Source organism: Scyliorhinus canicula, chromosome 3, assembly GCF_902713615.1.
Source record: "Scyliorhinus canicula chromosome 3, sScyCan1.1, whole genome shotgun sequence".
Taxonomy (NCBI): Eukaryota; Metazoa; Chordata; class Chondrichthyes; order Carcharhiniformes; family Scyliorhinidae; genus Scyliorhinus; species Scyliorhinus canicula.
In genome coordinates, this window is record NC_052148.1 from 156,788,020 (window position 1) to 156,807,348 (window position 19,329).

General features: G+C 45.9%; 1 protein-coding gene and 1 non-coding gene across 13 annotated transcripts in view; one reads left to right on the forward strand and one right to left on the reverse strand.

The window, feature by feature from the left end:
- Positions 1–19,329, forward strand: part of LOC119963039 (protein FAM184B-like) — a 595,873-nt gene that overhangs the window by 256,360 nt on the left and 320,184 nt on the right. The window lies entirely within an intron of this gene.
- trnag-gcc lies at positions 4,904–4,974 on the reverse strand. The gene has a single exon. It is a non-coding gene; the product is annotated as a tRNA-Gly (tRNA).

Here is a 19,329-nt window from a genome sequence, read left to right on the forward strand (position 1 = left end):
GAAACATCTGCGCCAGTGTGAAAAGATTTCTTTCGCCTCTGCATCCTGTGGGCCGAGTTCCAGTCGATCAGGTTTGAGGGCTGATTCCATAGTCGTTTCTTACTGTTTCTTAAGACGATTAAATTGATGAGACCATCAATTCACACGACACGTGGTGAGAAGCGAACAATGGTTTTAATCGTCTTACAACAGAGCCTGCCTATGACGAGATGAACTTGAGATGAACTGGCAGCAGGCTCACAGCACTGATCTTTATACTTCCGATTGGGGGCGGAGCCAAGGGTGGAGCCCAGTACAAACTCCTCATCTCCCCCTATGGGCAGGGCCGCGCGATTACACACAATCCGGTACAGCATACAGGCTCAATACATGTGGTACAATACAGTGTGAATTACTGAGGTTTATAATTCACCACAGGTCGTAAGATATAGGGCAGCATTCTCCATGCCCCGATGCTGATTTTGTAATCGCCGATCGGGCTGAGGATCCCTTTTTATGACCGAATCGGGCATGCCGCATTTTTTCGAATGCTCCACCCCCTCCAAAACTGTGTCATCACGGCGCTTGCCGCACGCCTTTTGGATGACCTCAAGGTGTTATCTAAAAGTCCTCCCCTGATGCTCCTCTCCCGATGGGCCGAGTTCCCGACTGCGCGGGGGATGTGTGGTCTCAGCGTGCAGCTGAGGACTGTGTCTAGCACCGCTACATTCGGGCAGAGGCTGTACTGCTGGCTGGCTTCGGCTAGGGCTGAGGGGGACTGGTGAGGGTGGCGAGGGGGTGTCCAGGTGGGAACCATCTGGCAGTTCGGGTACGCGCACAGTCGGCCCCATGTTGTACCGCTGCAGGTCAGCACCGTGCGCATGCACGGACGTGGACTTGGCAATTCTCCGCCCATTTATCTCCGGAAGGCTGTGTTTTACGTGGCGCAGCTGCTAGCCCCTCACCGGTCGGAGGATCAGTGCTGGGGCCACGCCGAGTTTTCCCAGGTAAAATGCCACGGATCCTCCGGGCATAGCCCCAAAATCAGAGACTCCAGCCCACGGTGTGTTTTCCCGCCAACCTCTACAGCGGGAAACATTCCACATTCCTCAGTCCCAGATGGAAGAATTCCGCCCTTTATTTCTCACTGCAATGTATTTTTGCTGAGTTTGACAAAATAAGGGGCAGCACGGTAGCATTGTGGATAGCACAATCGCTTCACAGCTCCAGGGTCCCAGGTTCGATTCCGGCTTGGGTCACTGTCTGTGCGGAGTCTGCATATCCTCCCCGTGTGTGCGTGGGTTTCCTCCGGGTGCTCCGGTTTCCTCCCACAGTCCAAAGATGTGTGGGTTAGGTGGATTGGCCATGATAAATTGCCCTTAGTGTTGGGTGGGGTTACTGGGTTATGGGGATAGGGTGGAGGTGTTAACCTTGGGTAGGGTGCTCTTTCCAAGAGCCGGTGCAGACTCGATGGGCTGAATGGCCTCCTTCTGCACTGTAAATTCTATGTAAATCTATGTAAATCTCCTTAAATGTGTACCACTGCATCTCTACTGACGTATACTTTAACTTAATTGCCCACCTCATTTTTGTCAGATCTACCTTCATGCCCTCATAATTGTCCTTAGTTAAATTCAAAACATTGTTATCGCCACTCTTCTCTCCCTTGAACTGAATGCAGAATTAAATCATGTTATGGCCATTGCTGTCTAGGACAATGTTTTTCAAACTCGGGGGCGCGACCTGCGGGTGGTTCGCGGACGGGTGTCTGGAGGGTCGCGGAGCCGTCCTTTGAGGCGCTCTCAGTCGCGCAAATCCCCGCGCAGCAGCCGGTTTTTAATAATGACGGCTGCAAGCGGCCTTTAAAATGGCCACGAACATGTAAAAAAAATTCGGCCTCATTGCGCATGCGCGCAAGATCATCGGCGTGCATGCGCAAAACTATGCGCATGCGCGCCGATGTTCGGGCGCACATGCGCAGTGCTGCCTCTTTTTTTAAACGGTCGCAGCTTTTTGTTTTACATGTTTGGGGGGGTTTTATTCATTTGATACATTTATTTTATTTTATTCATTTTTATTCATTTAATTTTTATTTTTTTCATTTATTTTATTCAATTTTTTATTTTTTTTCTACAAGTTCAAGGTTTTTTTATTTGATAGAATTTTACAGGAAAAAATTACAGAACTTTGGAGAGATGGAGATTCCATACTTTCCGACACCGCAAGGCTTCACCTTCATCCAACAGGTTCCATTGGAGGAGCATGTACAAGGGCCAAAGGGACCCAAAACCATTTCCTCCATTTTTGTCAGCAGCAAACAAGGTCAGAGAAAATGGTGGGTCGCTAAGGTTGGCCGGCGTGGGTTGCGAAGGTTGGCCGGGTTGGGTCCCGAAGGTTGGCTGGTTGGTAAAAATGGGTCCCCGGGAAAAAAAGTTTGAAGAACACTGATCTAGGAGCATCTTTACTATGGTTATTAATTAATCTGGTCATGTTGCATATTGCCACATCCAGAATAACCTCTTTTAATTTAAATTAATTTTTACGGGATGTGTGCATCGCTGTTTAGCCCACCATTTATTGTCCATACCTAGATGCCCTTCAGAAGATGATGGTGAGTTGCCTTCTTGAACCGCTGCAGTCCTTGAGGTGTAGACACACCCACTGATCATTAGGGAGGGAGTTCCAGACTGTTGCTCCTACAGTGAAAGAGCCGATATATTTCCAAGTCAGGGTGGTGAGTGACTTAGAGGGAAATCTCCAGGCGGTGGGGTTCCCAGGTATCTGCTGCCATCGCCCTCCTGGAAGGCAGTAGTTGTGGGTTTGGAAGATGCTGTTTAAAGAACCTTGGTGAGTTAACAGCAGTGTATCTTTTAGATGGTACATATGGCTGCCACTGTTCGTCGATGGTGGAAGGTTTGAATGTTTGTGGAAGGGGGAGGAATCAAGCGGGCTGCTTTGTCCTGGATGGTGTCGAGCTTCTTGAGTGCTATTGGAGCTGCACATCCAGACAAGTGGAGATTATTCTAGCACATGCTGCTCTAAGAAACTGTCCCAAAAGCACTTCATGAACTCATCGCCTGGCTATATTTGCCAAAATTATTTGCCCAAACTATATGCAAATTAAAATCATCCACAATTATTACCATAATTTTTTACATTCCCCCATTATTTATTCCTGTATTCTCTGTCCCACAGTGTGGTCACTGTTAGGGAGCATATAAACTACTCCCACAAGTGATTTCCTACCATTAGCATTTCTTCATTGAATCTCTGCAGTGCGCAAGGAGCACCTTACTCATGTCCACTCCTCCATCCAACCTGCATATCCCCATAACCTAACCTGCACACTAAGGGGCAATATGACATTGCCAATCCACCTAACCCTCACACATTTGGACTGTGGGAGGAAATCTGAGCATCCGGAGGAAACCCACAAAGACATGGGGAGAGCGTACAAACTCTCACAGGCAGTCACCCAAGGCTGAAATTGAACCGGTCCTCTGGTGCTGTGAGACAAGAGTGCTAATAACTGTGCCACCCTCTACCCAAACACCCTCTTATTTCTACCCAAACTGATTCCATAATAATAATCGCTTATTGTCACAAGTAGGCTTCAATGAAGTTACTGTGAAAAGCCCCTAGTCACCACATTCCGGCGCCTGTTCGGGAAGGCCGGCACGGAAATTGAACCTGCACTGCTGCCTTGTTCTGCATTACAAGCCAGCTGTTTAGCCCACTGTGCTGGACCACCCCCATAGGGGCTCTTGTCTCCAGAACTAAAGTCGTCTTTCTCTATTATACCAATGTCATCCTTAACAGATCTAACCCTCCACCTTTTCCTAGTTTCCTTTTCTTCCAAAATGTCATGTAGCCTTGTATATTTAGATCTTAGTCTTTGTGATCTTGTAACCATGTCTTTGAAATGGCTATCAGATCATACATAGTTATTTCTATTTGAGCTGTCAATTCATCTGTTTTGTTTTGAGTGCTAAGTGCAATCAGATATGGATCGTTTAACTCTGTCTTTTTACTATTTTTGCAATCTCTAACCTTATCTGTTGGCACACTCTTAAGTTTGTAATCTCTATCCTTTCCTGCCACGCACTGATCATCACTTTTCTTATTGCGATCCTTCATTCTTGCCTTGTCTTCTCTCTTTAATTGATCACATCTTCCCTCACTTAATTACCTACCCCAGTATTTAGTTTAAAGCTCTCCCTGCTGACCTAGATATATGATTCACCAGAAAACTGATCTCAGCATGGTTAAGGTGAATGACACAGCTCTCACTTTCCCCAGTACTGGAGCCAGGACCCATGAACCAAAATCTATTTTTCCCACACCAATCTTTAAGCCATGCATTCAACTCCCTAATTTCTTTTACATCATGCCAATTTTCTTGTAACTCAGCTAATAATTCCAAGTATGTTACCTTTAAAGTTCTGCTTTTTCATTTAACCCCTAGCTGCTCTCACACCCTAAGCAGAACTTATTTCCTAGTCCTACCTGTGTCATGGACCTCGATCACTGGATCCTCTCCTTCCCATTGCCAGTTCCTCAGCAACCCAGAGACGATATCCTGAACATAGAATTAACAGTGCAGAAGGAGGCCATAGGCCAATCAAGTCTGCACCGACCCTTGGAAAGAGCACCCTGCTCAAGCCCACACCTCCACCCTAACCCTGTAACCCCACTTAACCTTTTTGGACACTAAGCGCAATTTAGCATGGCCAATATACTTAACCCGCACATCTTTGGACTATGGGAGGAAACCAGAGCACCCGGAGGAAACCCACACAGACATTGGGAGAACGTGCAGACTCCGCACTGACAGTGACTCAAGCCGGGAATCGAACCTGGGACCCTGAAGCTGTGAAGCAACTGTGCTAACCACTGCTACCATGTTGCCCCCCAACAGTTTCCTTGCATTGGCCAGGAATCGAACCCGGGCCTGCCGCGTGGCAGGCGAGAATTCTACCACTGAACCACCAATGCAAACCACTGGTGCTGGGCAGACCAGACAGGCCTTCTGGACTCTGACTTTCGACTGCAGAGAACTATGTTGATCCCCTGACTATATTGTCCCCCAGCACTGTTAAATTCCTATTTACTCCACCCCTTGACAAGTATCACGATGCCATGGTCTGTTCACTCATCCACCTGCAGCCCCCATTTTCATCATATGGGTTTCAAGCATCTCAGACCTGTTGGGCACTTGCAAAGGCTATGATCCCTCCACTTCTACCTTCTGGCCCCCCATAATTGTCTCACTCACAGTCACTCTCCTGTCCCTGACCACTGACCAAATGGTAAGCCGACCAAACCGCAAACATTTACTACAGACGTGTTTGCCCTGGATCACACTAGCATTTTACAATGGCAATACATTACCTGACCTACCATCTTTATTATGTGTTAATTAATTGATTTTTCTTAATTAATTTAGAATTAATCAAAACTTCTACTGTCAATAACCTTTACCACTAGTAAAGCTTACTGCAAGTAATGAAACCTTATAATTACTAACAGAAAGCATGAGGTTTGAAGATAAATGAGCAAAATATTCACTAACCATTATTTAACTGTTTCCCTGGGATGTCACACTTTGATTCTTTCAGAATGTGGCCACTCCACTCTGGAGCTCCAGACTGGACGAGATTGGAAAGCTCTTCTAGGTGGCGGTTACTGTCTCCAGGTCCTCTTTTCACCCCCATTAAAGCCCACCGTCTGAGTGCTGATTCATTCTTTGTTCCGTGCAACCTGCCACGTGTTTCGCAGTGGCGGAGGGGCCTGTCATTGGCCGATGGCGGGATCTTCTAGTCCCGCAATTGAATGCACCGCTCGCCACCTGGAAACCCACGGCGAAGGTTCACCGTCGGCAGGACTGGAAGATCCTGCCGGTATGAATGGTTGGAAAATTCTGGCGTCAATGTAGTTTGTTTCTGAGTAAATCTAACCCAAATGTTTGTATATATCAAGTTTATTTGAGTTAGTCTTAGTCTCACAGCATAGTTTCTGTTGATCAGAGAGATGGTTGACAACTCTCATAACATCTGACACAAAATACCTTGGTGCTATTTTGACAGAACACTAGGAGCATAATATGGGTAACTTTATTTTGCAGCAAAGAGAAATAGAGTTGGGGTTAGCCTGAACTGTCACATCTATATTTCCTTTTTTCTGAATTTCTAGGTAATGGAATTTCAAAGTAATGGAATACGGTACAAATTTTAAAGTAATGGAACCTGGCATAGTGGTTAGCCAGGGACCCGGATTCAATTCCAGCCTTGGGTGACTGTCCGTGTGGAGTTTGCATGCTCTGCCTAATTCTTTGTGGGTTTCCTTTGGTTTCCTCCCACAATCCAAAGATGTGTGGATAGTTTGGCATGCACATTCCTGGAGAAAAGGGAGATTTTTTTTTTTCAAAGGTAGTCACTGGTCTGTTGATCATGGAACATTAATCATTTATTCTCGAATTCCCATTTATAAACCTTTACCCATTGGTGTCTGTATTGTACTTGACCATTCTGAAGTTGAGCTATTCATTGAAATAACCATGTATTACAAAAAGACCACCAGCCTAAAGAGTCCATCATTTTGAACCTCTTGCACTAAGTTTACCTTGTACTGATTGCAATTTGATAGAAGACACTAGAACTAAATGTCATGGAGAGTTTTACACATCTAAGCAGAATGTTTTGATATGCAAAATTAATTCTGGCAACTTAAATTCTGTCATTAAAACCATGTTGACAAAATAATGTCATATTGGGCTACGTATGTCACGGTATTTATGATCAACCTGAAACCAGAGGGTTAGGGTTGTAGTTCTTTTTAAAAATTTGAGCTGTAGTGTGGCACTACAGTTCCTCAGTGTTGCTCATGGCATTCTCCAAAAGAACCATCAAAGCACTGTGTGCTGCCTGCAATGAAAAACAACCACAACAGCCCCATTTTCTCACTGACCTTTCCATCCAGCGTGCCTGCTGTGAGCTGATCTTCAAATCTTTTCCCCAATCAGCTCACCCCTCTTACTGTTGACCCCACAAATTCTTAGAGGATCAGCAACGTACTCTCTCTGCGTTTCCCTCCAGAAGAAGCCCATGTGGTGAAATGATTGCATCTATATCATGGCCTTGACAGAGTGATGACATCTTCCCTCAATATGCAGCCTTCCCACTGTAATGTTCTTTGGGCTGATGGGAACACAGAACTTTAGACTTTGTTTTATAAACAAAGCTATTTATTACTAACACTACATTAACAAATAACTCAAATGTCTAAGATGAATACAGTTGGGAATAATGCCTATCACTAACTTACACTAAGATATAACAGAGCTACTTTAAACTGCGACTGTTAGCGACTCCTAACAAACACCTTCTGAAAGAGCACTGCGAAACACGTGGCAGGTTGCACGGAAACTCCCGCCCTAAGATGGTGCATCCTGGGCCCTGGTACTCCGTACTCGCCCCACCTGCTGGTTGGATGGTGAACTGCAACAATAAAACATGTAACTTATAATACACATGCAGATCATAGAATTTACAGGGATGATGAACTACTCATATACAGATGATAGTTTACCTATCATCACACCCACCACCCCCAGCTCTACCTTCTCTTCTTTGCACTACCCAGATTGTCTCATCACCAGATTGGGGGTGGCGATGGTGTAGTGGCAATGCACCAGACTAGTAATTCAGAGGCCAAGCCTAATGCTCGAGGGACACCAGTTCAAATTTGTTTTGTTAAGTCTCGGTAAGAGTGGCCATGAAACCATTTTCGATTGCCGTTAAAACCCATCTGGTTCACTAATGTCCTTTAGGAAAGGAAATCTTCCATTCTTACCTGGTCTGGCCCACATGTGGCTCCAAACCTACACCGATATGGTTGACTCTTAAATGCCCCCCGAAATGGCCTAGCAAGCCACTCAGTTGTATTAAAACACCACAAAGTCGAAAAAAACCCAAATAAAACTGAACAGATGACCCATCATTGCCCTAGGCACCAAAACGACAACGACAAACACACCTGCAATGTTCCCCTTGCTAGCATCTGGGGGTTTTGTGCTCACAGACTAGTCAAGCAACAGCATAGCATCTAGTCAAACATGGACAAGGAAACCTGCTGATTACTACCTACCACCCTTCCTCAGCTGTTAAACACTACTTGGAGGAAGCACTGAGGGTGGCGAGAGTACTCTGGGTAGGGTCTTCAATGTCCACCACCAAGAGTGATTTGGTAGCACCACTACTGACTGAACTGATTGAGTCCTAAAGGACATAGCTGCTAGACTGGGACTGCCTCAGGTGATGAGAGAACCAACAAGAGGGAAAAATCTACTTTACGTCAGCCTCACCAATCTACCTGTCACAGAATCATCTGTCTATGACAACATTGGTTGGAGTGACCACAGCACAGTCCTTGTGGAGATAAAGTCCTGTCTTCACATTGAGGAAATCCTCTATTGTGTTGTGTGGCATTACCATTGTGCTAAATGGGATAGACTTTAAACTTGCCTATCAACTCAAAACTGGACATCCACGAGATGCTGTGGCCATCAGCAGCAGCACAATTGTATACAACCACAATCTGTACCCTCCTGGCCCAGATTACCCCCATTATACACTACCATCAAATGGAGAGATAAACCCTGATTCAATGTAGGATTCAGGACAGCATGTCAGAAGCAGCACCAGATATATCTAAGAATGAGGTCTAGACCAGAATCCAAATGTTTACTTTGGAAAATTTTGAGGAAATGTTACTGCACAGGAGTGATAGCACTGACCAGCAAACAGCTTTTATACTAAAACAAACTTTAATTTAAGCACAACATTAAACATAATAGCAACAAAGGAATGGCTTACGTTTAACAGTTGAAACATTTAGCTTGTTTTCTAACCCTGCCTCTATATAGATATATATAATCTAATTAATCAAACCCTTATATATAAAAATACCACTGGTGAATAATGTTAACAATAAGGGAAGTTATATTGGTGCAAAGCCTTGAGAGAGTCCTTTAGAACAAATGGAGCCATGTCAGTCCAGTTTGGTGTTTCAGAAACAATTGACAAACCTGGCCCCTCTCATTGACTATGCTATCTGCAATCTAAAAGCACATCACATTATTATGTCTTGTTGCAGAAGGTTATATTGCCCCAGCAAAAATCAATGATTCCTTTTGTAATCACAGCAAAAATACTATATACCAACTGTAAAAGATGAAAATTTCTCACATTTGTCACAACCTGGTAAATCTAAAACACAGAACTACTTGCTTGCCAAACAACAAAAACAACAAGCCGTAGCTGAGCGAGCAATCTCACAAGCCGTGTCAGATTTAAGCTCTGCAGTCCTACCATATGCAGTCACGAATTTGATAAAAGAAAAGGCTGAATGTTTGCAACAATCTTCAACCAGAAGTGCCGAGTGTATGACTCATCTCGGCCTCTTCTTGAGATCCCCAGATCACAAATACCAGCCTTCAGCCAATTCCATTCACTCCACATGATATCAAGAAGTGGCTGAAGGCACTGGATACTGCAAAGGCAATGGGTCCTGACAACATTCTGGTAATAGTACTGGGAAGACCAGCGATCCAGAACTAGCTCTTAGCCAAACTACTGCTGCAACACTGGCATCTACCCTGCAACATGGAAAACTGCCCAGGTTTGTCCTGTCCATTCAAAAAAAACCCAGTACATATCCAACCTGGCCAATTACCACCCTATCAGAAAATACTGGCCAATCTCCGCAGGTCTGACAGCATCTGTGGGAATAAAAGGAAGCTAATGTTTCAAGTCTGGATAACTCTTTGTCAAAGCTTTGACAAAATAGCTGAACTCCAGAGGTGAGAAAAAAGTGACTGCCCTAACAACAAGGCCATATTGAGTATGGCATCAAGGACCTCTAGCAAAACTGCAGTCAAATGGGAATCGGGGGAAAAACTCTCCACTGGTTGGAGTCCTACCTGGCACAAAGGAAGATGGTTGTGATTGCTGGAGGTTAATCATCTCCAGTTAATCATCGATGGGCCGAATAGGTTCCTTCTACACTGTATGTTCTATATTCTATGTTCTATGTTCCAGGACCTTACTGCAAGAGTTTCTTAGGATAGTGTCCTAGGCCCAACCATCTTCAGCTGCTTCATCAATTACCTTCCTTCCAACATAAGATCAGAAGTTGGGATGTTCGCTGATAATTGCGCAATGTTCAGCACCATTTCCGATTCCTCAATACTAAAGCAGTCTGTGCTGTTATGCAGCAAGATCTGAACGACATTCAGGCTTGGGTGTAATATTTGCACCACACGTGCGCGATGTAACAACTATCACCAAGAGAGAATCCAGTTATCCCCCTTGACATTCAATAGCATTACCATCACAGAATCTCCCTCTTATCAACATTCTGGGGTTACCATTGACCAGAGATTGAACTAGACTAACCATATAAATACAGTGACTTCAAAGGCTGGGAATTCTCCAACATCTACAAGGCACATTTCAGGCGCGTGATGGAATACTCTCCACTTTCCTGGATGAGTGCAGCTCAAGAAACTCTACACCATCCAAGACAAAGCAACCCGATTTATCGGCAGCCCATTCCCTACCTCCAGCCCATTCCCTACCTCCAGCATCCACTCACTGCACCACTTATGCACAGTGGCAGCGGTATGGACAATCTGCAGCAACAATCTTCGACATCACCTTGCAAACCCGTGGACACTCCCACCTAGAAGGTCAAAGGTAACAATGCAAGTTTCCCTACAAGCCACACACTATCCTGTCTTGGAACTATATCATCAGAGTCACTGGATCGAAATCCTGCAACTCCCTTCCAAACAGCACTATCTATGTACCTACACCACATGGACTGCAGCATTTCAAGAAGGCAGATCACTAACACCTTCTCAAAGGTAATTATGAATGGGCAATAAAAATATTGCCTAGCCAGTGATGCCCATGACACATGAAAGAATTAAAATAAAACCCCTTGACCTGAGTCCCGACTAGCCTGGCACTTTCTCCTCCTTCCAGTATCTCACCAAATCCTTGTTCTCTACTATGAACATTTTCTCACTGAAATATCATCATTACCTTTCCCTTTCAGCTTCTGCACAGAGTCTTCCCATCCCAGTTTGTTTCAGTTACTTCTTGCTAAGATAAAATAATGTTTTTGATATCTACCTTGCTGATCTGTTCAGGGTGTGAAAAATATGCTGTTGTGCCCTCATAGTTGAGATCTTGAGCTCATTGTCTTAAAAAAGCCTCATATAATTGGTATTAATAGAAATATATTGCTGTTCCTTCACTGCTGTTTGGGCAAAATCTTCGAACTCCCTCCCTAACATCAGTGTGGCTGTACCTACTCCTCATGGGCGACAGTGGATCAAGAAGGCAACTCACCACCACCTTGGAAGGGTAATTAGGGATGGGCAATAAATGCTGGCCTAACCAGTGATGTCTACATCCCATAAATTAATTTTTAAAAATTCAATCAGACCACTATCAGTAGCACTATGTTTTCAACAGGTTACTTGTCTCTGTGGTTACTTGGAATTAGTTAAATAAAAGATAGAGTGATAAAGTTGCTTATAACCTTAAAACTAATAAAGAAGTTCACAAAATACCAATTCTAAATAATTGTGGCGCGTTTTAACAGCCTTGTCGCGCCCGGCGTGGGTCCATGCAGGTCAGGGAGAATGTGGGAGAGGCTCAAATTGGGAACCGTGCCGAGCAGTTTGCAATCTAACCAGCCGCTCCCGTTGGTGGGATCTGGATTCCGCCTCGCCATGGCGTGAAGCTAATTAAGGCCAATTCAGGGCAGTCTCCGTCTCATTATCGAGACGGAAGCCCAATCTAAATGTCTCCTGTGATCTAACCGGTTCCTCGGTGAGAGTCAAGTGGGCACCGATTAGTACTGGTCCACACAAATGTGGACCAGGCGTCACAGCACCTAGGGGTCCTCCCAGGTCATTGGAGACCCCTAGGTGGTCAGGAACATACTTAGAAACATACATAGAAAATAGAAGCAGGAGGAGGCCCTTTGAGCCTGCTCCGTTATTGATTATGATCATGGCTGATCATCAAGTTCATAACCTGATCTAGCCCCCATATCCCTTGATCTCTTTAACCCCAAGAGCTATATAGATTGGATTGGATTTTCTTTATTGTCATGTGTACCGAGGTACAGTGAAACGTATTTTTCTGCGAGCAGCTCAACAGATCATTAAGTACACGAAAATACAATAAAATAAAAGAAATACATAATAGGGAAACACAATGTTCACAATGTAACTACATAAACACCGGCATTGGGTGAAACATAAGGGTGCAGCGTTAATCAGGTCAGTACATAAGAGGGTCGATTAGGAGTCTGGTAACAGCGGGGAAAAAGCTGTTTTTGACTCTGTTCGTGCATGTTCTCAAACTTTTGCAACTCCTGCTTGATGAAGAAGTTGGAAGAGTGAGTAAGCCGGGTGGGAGGGGTCTTTGATTATACTGCCCGCTTTCCCCAGGTGGCAGGAGTGTAGATAGAGTCGATGGATGGGAGGCAGGTTTGTGTGATGGATTGGGCTGTGTTCACAACTCTCTGAAGTTTCTTGCGGTCTTGGGCTGAATAATTGCCATACCAGGCTGTGATGCATCCCGATAGGATGCTTTCTATGGTGCATCTGTAAAAGTTGGTAAGAGTTAAGTGGACATGCCGGATTTCCTTAGTTTCCTGAGGAAATATAGGCGCTGTTGTGCTTTCTTGGTGGTAGCATCAACGTGGTGTTGCTCGTTCTGGGTGAGTGTGCTTTACACTCAATTTGGCTCTGTTTCGTTCCTTAGCTCTAGAGTCGCCAGGTATCGTTAAGATACCGTCACAAGTTTCAAGTTCAAATCAATAACTCCACACACCAGTTAGTAAGTTCAAGCAAGACACGTTTATTATAATACAGTTATCTACTAATCATGCATATAAAACTATAAGACTAGGCTAATCCTACCACTAACAGGCCAATACTTATCTGGATAAGGGGACTGCCGGATCAGGGAACAACGGCCTCTAGCTTTGTCCTGGGTCCGCAAGCTTCCAGTAGTTATGGACTAAATGGGGTCAGGAGTGTCTACTCTCATAGCGTGCATTGTATGACACTTACGTGATGGCGGCTGCTGTCCAGGCCCCTCCTTCTCAAGGTTCTTCGAGGGCTGCTAAGATGTTCTGCTGGGAGGGCCGGCTGAGAGAGCTGGTCAAGGAGAGGCTGGCAGAGAGAGAGAGCTGGGGTCGGGGTCTCTGTCTTATACCTCTCCCAGGGTCTCGCGCCCACCTGGGCGGACCCTCTATACACTCGCAATCGATTGGGTCTCTTCCCAATCGATTGATTTGAATTCCCCAATAACGGGGCAGTCCCTCGATCACTGGGCAGTTCTTGGGACTTATTGTTTTGGACTTCTATTCAATATATCGATTTGAGTTAAGTTGTTTCCATTGTACCTGGGAATCGCCCGGTACCGCCTCATTAGTATGCTAACTTGTTTTCTTTCACAGTGCTTTCTGGTTTCTGCAGCAGTCAGAATACACAAGCGCTTTTGCAAGCTGCTTGCTTTTGCAACATGTCCATTTTCCCTGCACTCTTTGTAATCTTCCATTTTGTGTTGGGCAGTGGCCACCCCAGGTGGCTACAGTGGATGGACCAGGACTGATTTTTGGAGATGTGTACCTCTAGGAATTTGAAGCTGCTAACTATCGGCCCCATTGATGCTGACACGGGTGTGTACAGTACTTTGCATCCTGAAGTCAATATTTAACTCATGAAATCAATATCTAAGTCTATATCTAACTCCTTGAAATTACACAATGTTTTGGCCTCAGCTACTTTTTGTGGTAGTGAGTTCCACAGATTTACCACTCTGGGTGAAGAAATTTCTCCTCAAGTCAGTCCTGAAAAGTTTACCCCTTATTCTGAAACTATGACCCCGAGTTCTAGCCTTCAACACTATCGGGAACATTCTTTCATAATCTACCCTGTCTAATTCTGTTAGAATTTTATAAATTTCTATGAGTCCCCTCTCACTCTTCTAAACTCCAGTGAATACAATCCTAACTGATTTAGTCCCTCTTCATATGACAGTTCCGCCATCCCAGGAATCAGCCTGGATAATCTTCGCTGCACTCCCTCCATAGCAAGAACATCCTTCCTCAGATAAGGATACCAAAACTGCACACGATACTCCTGGTTTGGCCTCACCAATGCCTTATACAATTGCAGTAAAACATCCCTTTTCCTATACTCAAATTCTCTTGCTATGAAGGCCAACATACCATTTGCCTTCTTTACTGCCTGGTGTACCTGGGGGTTTACTTTCAGCGACTAAATCATGAGGACACCAAGGTCTCGCTGAGTATCCACCTCTTTCAATTTATACCTATTCAAATAATAATCTGCCTTCCTATTTATGCTACCGATGTGGACAACCTCTCATTTATCCACATGCCCACTCAGTTAGCCTCTCCAAATCCCGCTGAAGCATCTCTGCATCCTCCTCACAGCTCATCATCCCACCCAACTTTGTATCATCTCCAAATTTAGAGATAATACATTTAGTTCCCTTGTCCAAATCATCAATATATGTGAATAGTTGGAGTACTAACACAGATCCCTGTGGTATCCCACCAGTCACTGCTTGCCTATTCCAACTTTTTGCTTCCTTTTGGTGAACCAGCTTTCTATCTATCACAAGATACTACCTGCAATCCCATGCGCTTTAACTTTACATAGACAGGGCAGGGTGGCTCCCTGGCTCTCCCTCTGGCACCTTGGCACTTCCAGGCTGGCACATTTGCACCTGCCACCCTGGCACTGCCAAGGTTTTTGGATGCCACTTCCAGGCTAGCAGTGGCACTGCCAAAGTCGCAGCACCATGGTGTCTACATGCCAGGGTGGCACTGCCAAGGGCTGTGGCCTGAGGGTGGCCATGCGCACAAAAGGAGGGATGGGGGGTATGGTGGGAGAGGGGCAAAGGGCAGGTATGAAGGGACTTCCAGAAGATTTGGGGGGGGGGTGAAGGGTGGGGGGTCCTGTAAGGTGACTTGTAAGGGGACTTAGGAAGGCCTCGACAGCCCCATACTGGGGTGTCCTCACTTGGGGGGGGGGGGGGGGGGCGGCAATGCCCATGTGTGTGAGGGGTGAAATTGCCTAAACTTGGGGGGGGGGGGGGGGGGGGGGGGGGGGACCCACGAGCTCACTGAGAGATCGGGGCACCTTTTCAAAATGATCTGGCCAGTGAGTTCAGCTCCCTCGTGATGAAAATAATTGTGTGTGGGCTAGCCTGGAGCGAATCTCCCCAGTGCCCATAAAAGTGACTAAGTGTGGTTAGATAGCTGAAGGGAACTCACCTACAGAACTGGGGAGAAACTCCCAGCCAAACCCGTCTGAAATGACACTTAGAAACCTATTCGTTAGAACGCGTCCATAGTTTTAGTATCTTGCTGAAGCTTACAGTAGTCGGAAAAGGATTTTTTGACCTATGTGCAATATTCTGCCCAACGCAGTAACTCTCTCCCAAACCAGTCCCTGTTGGGACAACCAACAGTTCCGACCCTGCTTGGGACTGCTTTATATGTAGTAGGTTAATGAGCTCCAGCTGGGTGGCCTCCTCCCCCCTTACCTGGGAAGCTTGTACTGCACGAGTCCCACGGGGAAATCAACAATGGTTTCCCTGTGGTCCTCGTAGGGATTATGACAATAGTGTTATGTATATAATATAAATGAGAACCGTTTTCATGTCTGCTTTTGCTTGAGATAAGACAGAATAGTTTTGTTACAAAGTTACAGAAAGTACCCACAGTCTATATAAAATACATATCAATACTTGAAAGTGTTTGGTCTGCTCAACATAACACTGTACATTCAAGGAACAGATATTAAAATTTAAAAGAACTATAGAATTACAAAAGCAAAATACAGAACTTATTCAAACTTCGTAAATCAAAGATGGTTACACAGTGTGAAATAAAGTGACTTTCCTTCAACATCACAAGTTAAACTGCACTAACTTAATGCACAAGGCTAAATGTTTTAGCACTTGTTTATCTTTGCACAATAGGACTTTGATTTTGGTGAACGGAGCTGATAATTTTAATTGCGACGAAGGTTGATGTTTCCTTAATTTAATCTTTGTTTAATCTTGAGCGCAATTCTCCGGAAAGATTTCTAAGTGTTGTAGCAAGTGGGAATTGCCGCGGGCTTCCCGTGAGGCCGGCAACATTATTCAATGTTAATTGGTCCTCATAACGAGGCCTCATGGGCTTCTTGCCGCAAATGAAGGCTTGCCAGCTGATTCCCAGGCACCACACTTGCCAGCCCCTAGCTAACAAGATTGAGCAGCATTTGCTCAGCCAACCCCAGCCAGCTCGCAACAATGGCGCCCAGGAGACCAGCCCCAAGATTTGGAGATGCTGACCTGGGGAGGCTGGTCAATGCAGTAGAGGCCAGGAGAGATGGCCTGTTCACCCGAGGGTCCAGGAGGGTGAGCCACAGGGCAGCCAGTGCTGTCTGGGAAGGACGTGGTGACGGCAGTGAACTCAGGGACTATGATCAGGAGTACTGGCCTCCGGTGCAGGAAGAAGGTCAATGACCTACACCAGGAGCACGAGTGAGTAGACACCAACGACTCTGCCCCCCCCCCCTCCTGAGACTTTTCCGCCCTACTGGAGCGTCCACCCTGTCTCCCCTTCAACCCCCTCTAACCCTTCCATCACAGCCCCCCTCCACCACAGTGAACCACGCGTGTGGCTAACGATGCCCCCTCTGTGTCTCCTCAGGAGAAGCTCTCCCACAATTGCCAGGCCGGGAGAGGGCTCAGACTGGATGTGGGATGCCAGGCATCAGGATCCTCACCACCTTCGAGGAACATTCACTGGCAGTGACTGGTGTGGCCAAGGACGGTCACCAACGCGGAGGCTGGTGGACGCCGCAGAGGTGAGGAATCATCGGACCCCACCCGGAGGACCTATAAAGCATGAGTTGCCAGTCAGCCTTACTGATTGACCCATCCCTCCCACGGACCATATATTCATTCTCTCGCAGGTTCTCCAGCCAACGGCGCCAGGCCATCCCAAACGGCACCAGGCCATCCCAAACGGCACCCTCTCCAGCCTCCTAGGAGAACAGCTCGGAGGAGAGCTCCGAGGATGCCACCTTACTAGGCCCGTCATAGTTATCATCCCCACCCTTCACCAGTGCAGATACAAGCACCTCGGTGGGACATGTTAGTGCTCAGGCTTCTGGGGCACAATCCGGTGAGTGCCACACTGCTGCTGATGTACATCAGGTGGAGGCAGGAACCCCCAGGCGAGACAGCAGTCGGAGGTCTGCTGGATCCCTGGAACCAGCTGGCTCCCAGCCTGATGCTGAGCCTGTGGAAGAGGTCATCCTGGAGCTGATAGAGACGTTAAGGAGCGGCCAGGACATTCAGAGGGAGCTGTCAATTGTTGCACGTTTTACTATGGGCGTAAAACGCGTTTATTGGGGTGTATTAACTTCCAAGTGCTTAACACCGCTAGGCTCTGTTGTATGTATTTATTCAGCTTTAGGAGTCGCCAGTTGCCGTATAGACAACGTCACTAGTATTCCAAGGTCAAGTTCCCGTCAGGAAGTCGCCACTAAATGTTGCACGAAACACAGTTCCTCAAGGGTTCAAACGAACAAACGCTATACACCGATTAGTAAGGTCCAAACGATAATATTTATTATACAGTAATAATAAATATTCATGCACACACTAAGAGACTAAGCTATGACTAAACTAAAGTAATCAGAATACTTATCTAACAGGAACAGGCAAGGTCAGGGAGCGAGGCCTTCGTCCTGGTCTTGGGGCTGCAACCTTCAGCAAGTGTCCTGGTCACTGGGGGTTCTACCGGGCTTAGTTCGCGTAGCGAGCGTCGTACTGGCACTTACGGTTCGGCGGCTGGTGCTCAACGGCTGGAGTCAGTGGATCTTCAAAGTTGTGGTCAGAGCCGGAGCACGGAAAAAACAGACCGGACAACACGAGGTCCCTATCTTTTATAGGGGTTCCATTGTCCTTCCCTCTTCTCGGGCGGGCTCTACCTATTGGATCAATTTCTTATTGATACTGGATTAATTCCCCAATGCGAGGGGGTCTCCGTGATGGAGGGGGCGTTTCTTATGTCCTTTTGTTTGGAGGTTTCTGGTGCCTCGATGTCTGGGCCTTGATTAGAATGTGTCCATTCAGAACCAAATGTATCTATTGTGTGGGTGTTCAAGTCTGATCGCCTCATTAGCATGCAAAGCGTTTTGCCATTTGCACCTAGCTCAGGTCTTCTCACCTGAGCCCAAACTGGTTTCTGCTGCTGCAGAATTCAAACTGCTCTTTGCAGACTGCTGTTCTGGCTAAACTGTCTGTTTCCCAGCAGTCTTAGCGGTTGACCTATTTTGTAGCTCAGCATCCATTTTAGGTGGCTACATTCCCTCCTTGTGATCCTCACAATCAAAATATTGTGAAGGATCACAATGTACGTCGCCTTGAGTGCATCTGGGTTGCCTTCTTTGTGTCCCCTGACCTCTTGCCAGTTCCTGGGCTACTCTATCTTAAACTATGGGAAGAAAAAATTTTACCTAACATTCTACTTGGCGCTATGTCAAAGGGGACATGCATTACCATAAACTGGGAACCTCTACCTATCACAATTATTCCTAACTTTACTTAAACATTTCCTCACACTCTAAAACCTTAACCATTCACACCACAACATCACATTTCCTAACTCGGCAGTCGAGTATAGGACAATACAATACAGGGTCGAATTTTTATTCATTCTTTACACAGTGCTTTATTCATCATGGGGCAGAGGGGATTGATGAAATCGAAAAATCGGAGATCGAACTCCATAGACGGAAGGGCAAGAACGGGAGGCTCTCCTCTTCCACTTCCTCAACCTGAGGGTCTGTACAAGGATAACGAGGATCGCAATCACCAGTAGTGATTCGATTACGTATGACATGGAGTACCATGTCATAAATTTAGTGCACCAGGTCTGAACCTCACTGATCAGAGCTGAGCACTGGGGAGTGGTTGTAAGGGAAACATTTACGGTGGGGGTTGTGGGGGAAACGTGTCTTGTTTCCACACAAACAAATATCACAGTTAACAACAGTAGGTGAGCTTCCATCATCTTTATCTTGGTATTCTTCTTTCTTCCTGCTGTATGGACAATCCTTGCTTCGATCCCTGTCTCGACCTTCGAAAGCTATGGGATCAAGCACAGTATCTGTCAATACACAGTTTAAGATCTTTACCTGTTAGTGCATCTGTCTTTTATATTCCGATTGAC